The following is a 6,981-nucleotide window of genomic DNA, read 5'->3' on the forward strand; positions in this document are numbered from 1 at the left end:
AAACTGCAATGTACAATTTACTGTACTCTGGATGGAGTATTTTTACAGATTCCAGGAAAATACACAGAGGATGCGCAGGCGTACTTGGATATGGCAAACGTTCCTACACCTATATATCCGGTGACTCTTACTCCAGAGATAGAACAAATGCTGGGAGAAGTTCCAGAAAAACTCTGGACAACAGATTCACAGGATGTTGGGTTGATGAATGATGCCCCGTCAGTGTATGTTGAGTTGTTGCCAGGTGAGTCTCCACCACACGTACCTCAGTACCCACTAAAACCAGAAGCAGATGTGGGTATAGAACCAGTTATCCAATCTCTCCTAACAAAAGGAATATTGGTGAAATGTATGAGTCCACCTAATACTCAGATATATCCAATTCCAAAGCAAAAAACAAGTACGGCTACAGGTAAAACTATGGGTTGGCGGCTAGTGCAGGATTTAAGAGCTTTAAACAAAGTGGTAAAGTCACATTTTCCGGTAGTTCCGAATCCTGCAACCGTTCTGAGGCAGATACCTGAGGATACAACTAATTTTTCAGTTATAGATTTGTGCAGTGCTTTCTTTTCATTACCGATATATCCAGAATCACAATATCTTTTTGCCTTTACTTTAAGGTATTCAATATACCTGGACTAGGCTTAGTCATGGGTTTGTGGATTCACCAATAATTTTTTTCCCAGTACTTGCAAAACAACTTACAGTCTTTTGTACCAACAGGTGGTTCAGTTCTTATTCAATACGTGGATCATCTGCTATTGTTTCAAGTCATTTTAGACATCGCTAGAAGATACTAAACAACTGTTGTGTTTTCTTTCAGAGGCAGGTCACAAAGTTTCAAGAGAGAAGATTAAGCTCTATTCTGAAAAGGTTAAATACCTAGGTCATTGCTTGGCACCAGGCCAGACACCTAGATCCACAGAGGATTGCTTTCATTGATAAGCATCCTTTGCCTAAGACACAAAAGGAGGTGCGTGCATTTCTAGGAATGACTCAATGTTGCAGACAATGGATACCAGGGTTTTCTTCCGTTACATTAGCTTTACAGAAATTGATTTCTCATGATCAACCTCAACTTCTACAACATACACCTGAGTCAATTGAATCATTTGAGGAAATTAGAGAACTTCTGGCTGCAGCCCCGGCACTGGGTCTCCCACGTTATAAATTGCCCTTTCAACTTTATTGTACAGAGGATAAGAACACGGCCATAGGCATGTTAACTCAAATTCATGGGGACATGCATAGACCATTTGGTTATTTCAGTGCACAGCTCGATGCAGCTGCGAGAGCTCTGCCTACTTGTCTCGGAGCAGACGGGACTGCGGTTTTACTCGTAGATAAGACTCAGGACATTGTGCTTCAGCCTGAATTACATTTATACGTTCCACATGCTGTAGCTCAGTTACTAAACAATGCTCAGACCAGACATGTCGGCAGCCAGATTTTCATGTTGGGAGATTATCTTTTAACCCCTACTAATGTACATATCCACAAGTGTGCCACTCTCATTCCTGCTACATTGTTACCCGGGAGAGGAGAGATTTGAGGAAAAGGGGTTGATGAGCATGACTGCATGAAATACATGAGACAAAACTTCTGTAAGACCAGACATTTCTGAAGTTCCATTAGAAAATCCTGAATTGGTCTTTGTCACTGATGGCAGCTGTCACAGACAACATATGATGGCTCTTTGGTGACAGGGTATGCAGTGACTACACAGGATGAAATAGTGGAAGATAACCCATTGGGTCCACCACATTCAGCACAGGTGGCAGCTGTCACAGACAAACACATGATGGCTCTTTGGTGACAGGGTATGCAGTGACTACACAGGATGAGGTAGTGGAAGATAACCCATTGGGTCCCCCACATTCAGCACAGGTGGCAGCTGTCACAGACAAACACATGATGGCTCTTTGGTGACAGGGTATGCAGTGACTACACAGGATGAGGTAGTGGAAGATAACCCATTGGGTCCCCCACATTCAGCGCAGGTGGCAGCTGTCACAGACAAACACATGATGGTTCTTTGGTGACAGGGTATGCAGTGACTACACAGGATGCGATAGTGGAAGATAACCCATTGGGTCCCCCACATTCAGCGCAGGTGGCAGAACTTACAGCATTAATAAGAGCATGCCAGCTAGCTGAAGGTAAAAGAGTTAACACCTATACTGACTCCAGATATGTGTTTGGGGTTGTTCAGGATTTTGGTGCAATTTGGAGGCATAGGGGTTATCTCACAGCTTCAGGAACCCCAATTGTTCATGACCTACAGTCAAAGAACTGATTGAAGCAATACAATTACCAAAAGTCGCAGTGATGAAGTGTCAGGCACATACTAAACAGAATGACACCATTTCCATGGGGAATAGATTAGCTGACACAGCAGCAAGAGAAGCAGTTAGTGAGGAGCCAGTGGTAAACACTAAATTGATGTTGTTTAAGGAAATTACATTTGAGCTCTTAAAACAATGTCAGGAAAATACTCCCCACATTGAGGTTAATACTTGGAAGCTAAGAAATTGCAACAAAAGGGAAGATGGTGTTTGGGTAGATGCAGAAGGAAGACCAGTGGCACCAAAGGCGTTACTACCAGCCCTTGCAGAAGGTGCTCATGGACTAGTACATTTGGGAGCAGACAATATGAATCGCATTGTGCAATCTTATTGGTGTGCTCCAGGTTTCATGTCAGTGACTAGAGCCAAACGTCAAGGTTGTGTAATTTGCCTGAAGAACAATGTGGGGAAAACTGTGCCTACAAAGGTAAATCATCTACCAAATTCCACAGGTCCTTTCCAGAGATTGCAAATAGATTATATTCAGGTACCTAAGTCCAGAGGGTTCAAGTACATGTTGGTTTGTGTTTGTATGTTCAGCAGGTGGATTGAAGGATGGTCTACGGCCACCGATACTGCGCAAATTGCAAGAATTTGTATGTAGATATGGTTTACCTTGTGTTATTGAAAGTGACAGGGGAACTCATTTTACAGGAAAAGTGTTTCAGAAAATGTGTGAAATTATGGGAATAGAATCAAAATTGCATACTCCGTATTATCCAAAGCGTCAGCCAAAGTTGAGAGACAGAATGGGGTTATAAAAATAGGCTAGCCAAATTTACAAGAGACAGGAATGGCGTGGCCCGAAGCCCTACCTTTGGTGCTTCGTAGCATAAGAACCACACCTAAACCCTGCTCAATCTATCACCTTATGAGTTACTTTTGGGACTGCAACCACAAAACCTTACTAACCCAAAAATTTACTTTAAAATGCAACATGATTTGACTGGTTATTGTGTCATAAAATTGTCTAAACAGTTGCAAGATCTGCGAAAAGCTCAACAAGATGTTCAACCAGCATCTGCAATTGGTCCAGCACATGAGATACAGCCTGGAGACTATGTTATGATAAGAAGTTTTTTACATTCTGGTTCCCTTACAGATCGATGGGATGGTCTTTGGCAAGTACTGCTGACAACAGACACAGCTGTAAAGGTTGCTGAGAACACCTGGATTCACGGCTCTCACTGCAAAAAGGACAGAGATCCGAGCTTAAAGGGTCCAAAAGACTCAGGACCTCATTCAGAGTCGGTCGAAGCGGCCGCACGGTCGTACGCCACCGATGTTCGCTAAAGTGCGCATGCGTAAAGTTCGCAATGCGCGTGCGCAAACTAGCCGCTACGATCAGAAATTTCTCTCTCCTTGAACACAGCCAGGTCGGTAGTTTGAGTGACAGATTGAGGCGTTTGTGGGTGGTAACAGGGGAAGGTGCTTGAAAACGGGGGAGTGGAGATCCGAACGCAGGCATGCCTAATTATGCGAACGCCGTTTTATGGGAGTGCATACGGTTTATGGGAGTGCATAATTAACAAAGCGTCATGGCACATGTGACATGGGAGGTTTTTACACTGACATGATCGTAGTGCTTAAGAGAGGGTATGGTCAACCTTAAGCTCTACGACCAGTTCCGATGGTTCCTGATGGTTTCGATTAATCCTTATATGCCCGGAGATGACGTGTAATGCGTACGAAAAGGGGGCGTATTTTTTTGTTTTCTGGCCGCTTCCTCCCCTTGGTCGGCCAGCTACCGATCCGAACTTAGGGACGCAACTTGCGAGGGAATCATTTGCATATCCGACCCCTTTTCCCGTATGACCGTGCGGCCGCTTTGACCGACTCTGAATGAGGTCCTCAGACTCAAGTGCTGAAATCAAGACCGAATTATATCTGAAATAACTCTTCAAGCAAGATGGAAGTGATTGCTTACCACAGACTGCAGGCCTAGACTGATGCAAAATAGAACTTTTAACATTGTGGTCTGTGTGTTGGGTTTCTTCCTAGTTATTTCAGTAGTGGGACTGATTTTTGCTGGAGAGCGAGCGAGCGAGGGTTCATGGTCTGGTTACTACACATCCAGTAATTTGGATGGAGTTTATTCTAATATTTCCTTTTCTAAGCAGGACAAGAGCTAAATGACCGATGTCAGGAGACTGATTTACCATCCGTTGAAAAGTGTATTTGTGACTACTGTACTAAATCACCAGAGGAAAGATGTATATTGTGGTGTATGGAAAATATTGGTTATTATTCAGAGGAATATCCCATTCAGCAATATCATGCATTGGGGTATTCAATTACAGGCATAATTGACCATTGTCGCCATCGTTGGCGATATCGTCCATCCGATCGGCCAATATCATGGCCGATTTCCGCCAACGACGGCGAGGGCAGGCGAAAAAATTTGCAAAATCTCTTTTTGGGTAAAAATGTGGGGATTTCTTACAGAACACTTTGGACAGCCCCCCTAATGACACTTTAGCGAAAAAAAATCGTAAGTTGCGCACTTTGGCAAAAAACGACCGCTGAAATTTTAGTTAAACATTTTTTTTCCATGAAAAATGCATTTAACGTATTGGGGCTGGTATTTCAGAGGGCCATAAGGATGTGCCAATTGTTTTAAACACCGCACATGGCTGGCGCAGGCGGTTTTTTATAACTGCTAAAAAAACACCTGCGCCAGCCACGTGCTATGCTTAGAACACTTGACGCATCCTTATGGCCCTCCAAAATACCAGCCCCATTATGTTAAATTGACTTTTCATGGAAAAAAAAAAATTAACGAAATTTCAGCGTTCGTTTTTCGCCAAAGTGCGCAACTTACGATGGAGAAAACTTTTCTCCAGTTTTTTTTCTCCAATTAAGTTTTCGCCTGTTTTTTGGTGAAAAAACATCCGTTTTCGCCGCTAATTGAATACGGCCCATTGTTGGGTAAAATATTAAATGTTACTAACTGTTGGATGTGCACCAGAACTCCATTATTAAGTGGAGATATGCCACTGACACCAGTACCAGCTTTTCACACTGACATTACTAAGATACATACCATAGCTTGTGAGGATTGTTTTGCTAAATGGTCTGGTCAAAAGGTTACTGATACTTATAATCTGACAAAACCTCCAGTGATTACATTAGCTCCACATGTAAGTGAATATATTCCTTTTTGTTTTAATAAAACAATTTATGAAATGCAACAGTTACACCTCAAATTTGCACAACTACAGGATTGTATACTATTCCTAGGCCCGAACACCCAATACAGCTAGGAAAGGCTGAGACAGGATACTGCAAAAACATCATTACTATGCACAAGCCCTATGTTCCTCAATGTGACAAATTCTGTAAGGTCTTCTGAAACCTGATTGTTTAACATGTACCACCGATTTTTATCAATCAATTATTATGAATCATTTGATTATACATTTCCTGTGAGGAAACCCAGGAATTCAGAGGATAATGAGACAGAGAAAGGCAGTAAGGTAGAAGGTCAGGTAAACAGCGAGGAAGATACTAGGACAGAAAATGGGTCAGAACAGGAGATATTTCACACGTCACCTGGGAATGATAGTTGCTACTATGGTATTAGGATTTGATGTTCCTTTCCTTTTGCCAATTGATCTCTATTACTTATGTGGAAAATATGCTTACAAATGGTTACCAATCAATTCCTAAGGTATTTGTTATTTAGGTTGAATGATTCCACAATTTTATGCCATAACTCATGATGATTTGCAAAAAGTTCTTTTGCAGGGTACCAATATTGGACGTTCTAAAACAGACATTGTTCCAGTGAAAAAAAAGAGAATTTCTCTGATAAACATCGTATTGGTACAGCCTTTGATAACTTTCTTACATCTGGCAATTGGGGATATTTGGAAAATCAACAAGAGATTATTGATCTGGCTGAGTTTATGGACAATGTGACTGAACTTTATGATGAAACTTTCAGATATGTTGGGCATGAGTTAAAAGCATTTCGAAATGAACTATTGCAACACCGCTTAACGCTGGACTATCTAAATGCACAAGCGGGGGGATACTGTCTTACTCTTGAAACAAATCTTGGAGTTCATTGTTGCAATTATCTGACCAATGACACTGCTGATCCGGAAGCTGTCATTACTAATTACATGAAAGAGGCTCATGATATGAAAGAAAAATTTTGCCATATACATTATGATAAAGATTCAGAAAACGTTTCATGGTGGTCATGGTTAGATCCTAGTAAATGGGTTTCAGTATTTAGAAAATGGTTTACCAATTTGTTTCATGCTATGACAGTTTATTCTTGCTATTGTGATCTTGGTTCTTCTCATCTATGCAGTCTACCGATGTGGCCTATGCTGTATTCAAGGGCTACACAGAGAGGTTGCTACAGTATGAGGGAAACAGGAACACATTACAATAAAGAGACACCTGGGATAGATATGGAGGAGCTTTATGTTCCAGTGTAGTCTATAAATATGTCACATGTACAATAAAGAGACACCTGGGATAGATATGGAGGAGCTTTATGTTCCAGTGTAATCTATAAATATGACACATGTACAATACAGAGACACCTGGGATAGATATGGAGGAGCTTTATGTTCCACTGTAATCTATAAATATGACACATGTACAATAAAGAGACACCTGG

General features: G+C 41.6%; 1 pseudogene; it reads left to right on the forward strand.

Moving 5' to 3' along the window:
- The first annotated feature begins 4,254 nt into the window (after nt 1–4,254).
- LOC148476846 (uncharacterized) lies at nt 4,255–6,750 on the forward strand (annotated as a pseudogene).
- The last annotated feature ends 231 nt before the right edge of the window (nt 6,751–6,981 follow it).

The sequence above is a fragment of the Taudactylus pleione genome, unplaced genomic scaffold (assembly GCF_031769625.1).
Source record: "Taudactylus pleione unplaced genomic scaffold, aTauple2 ptg000768l, whole genome shotgun sequence".
In the NCBI taxonomy this organism is placed as follows: domain Eukaryota; kingdom Metazoa; phylum Chordata; class Amphibia; order Anura; family Myobatrachidae; genus Taudactylus; species Taudactylus pleione.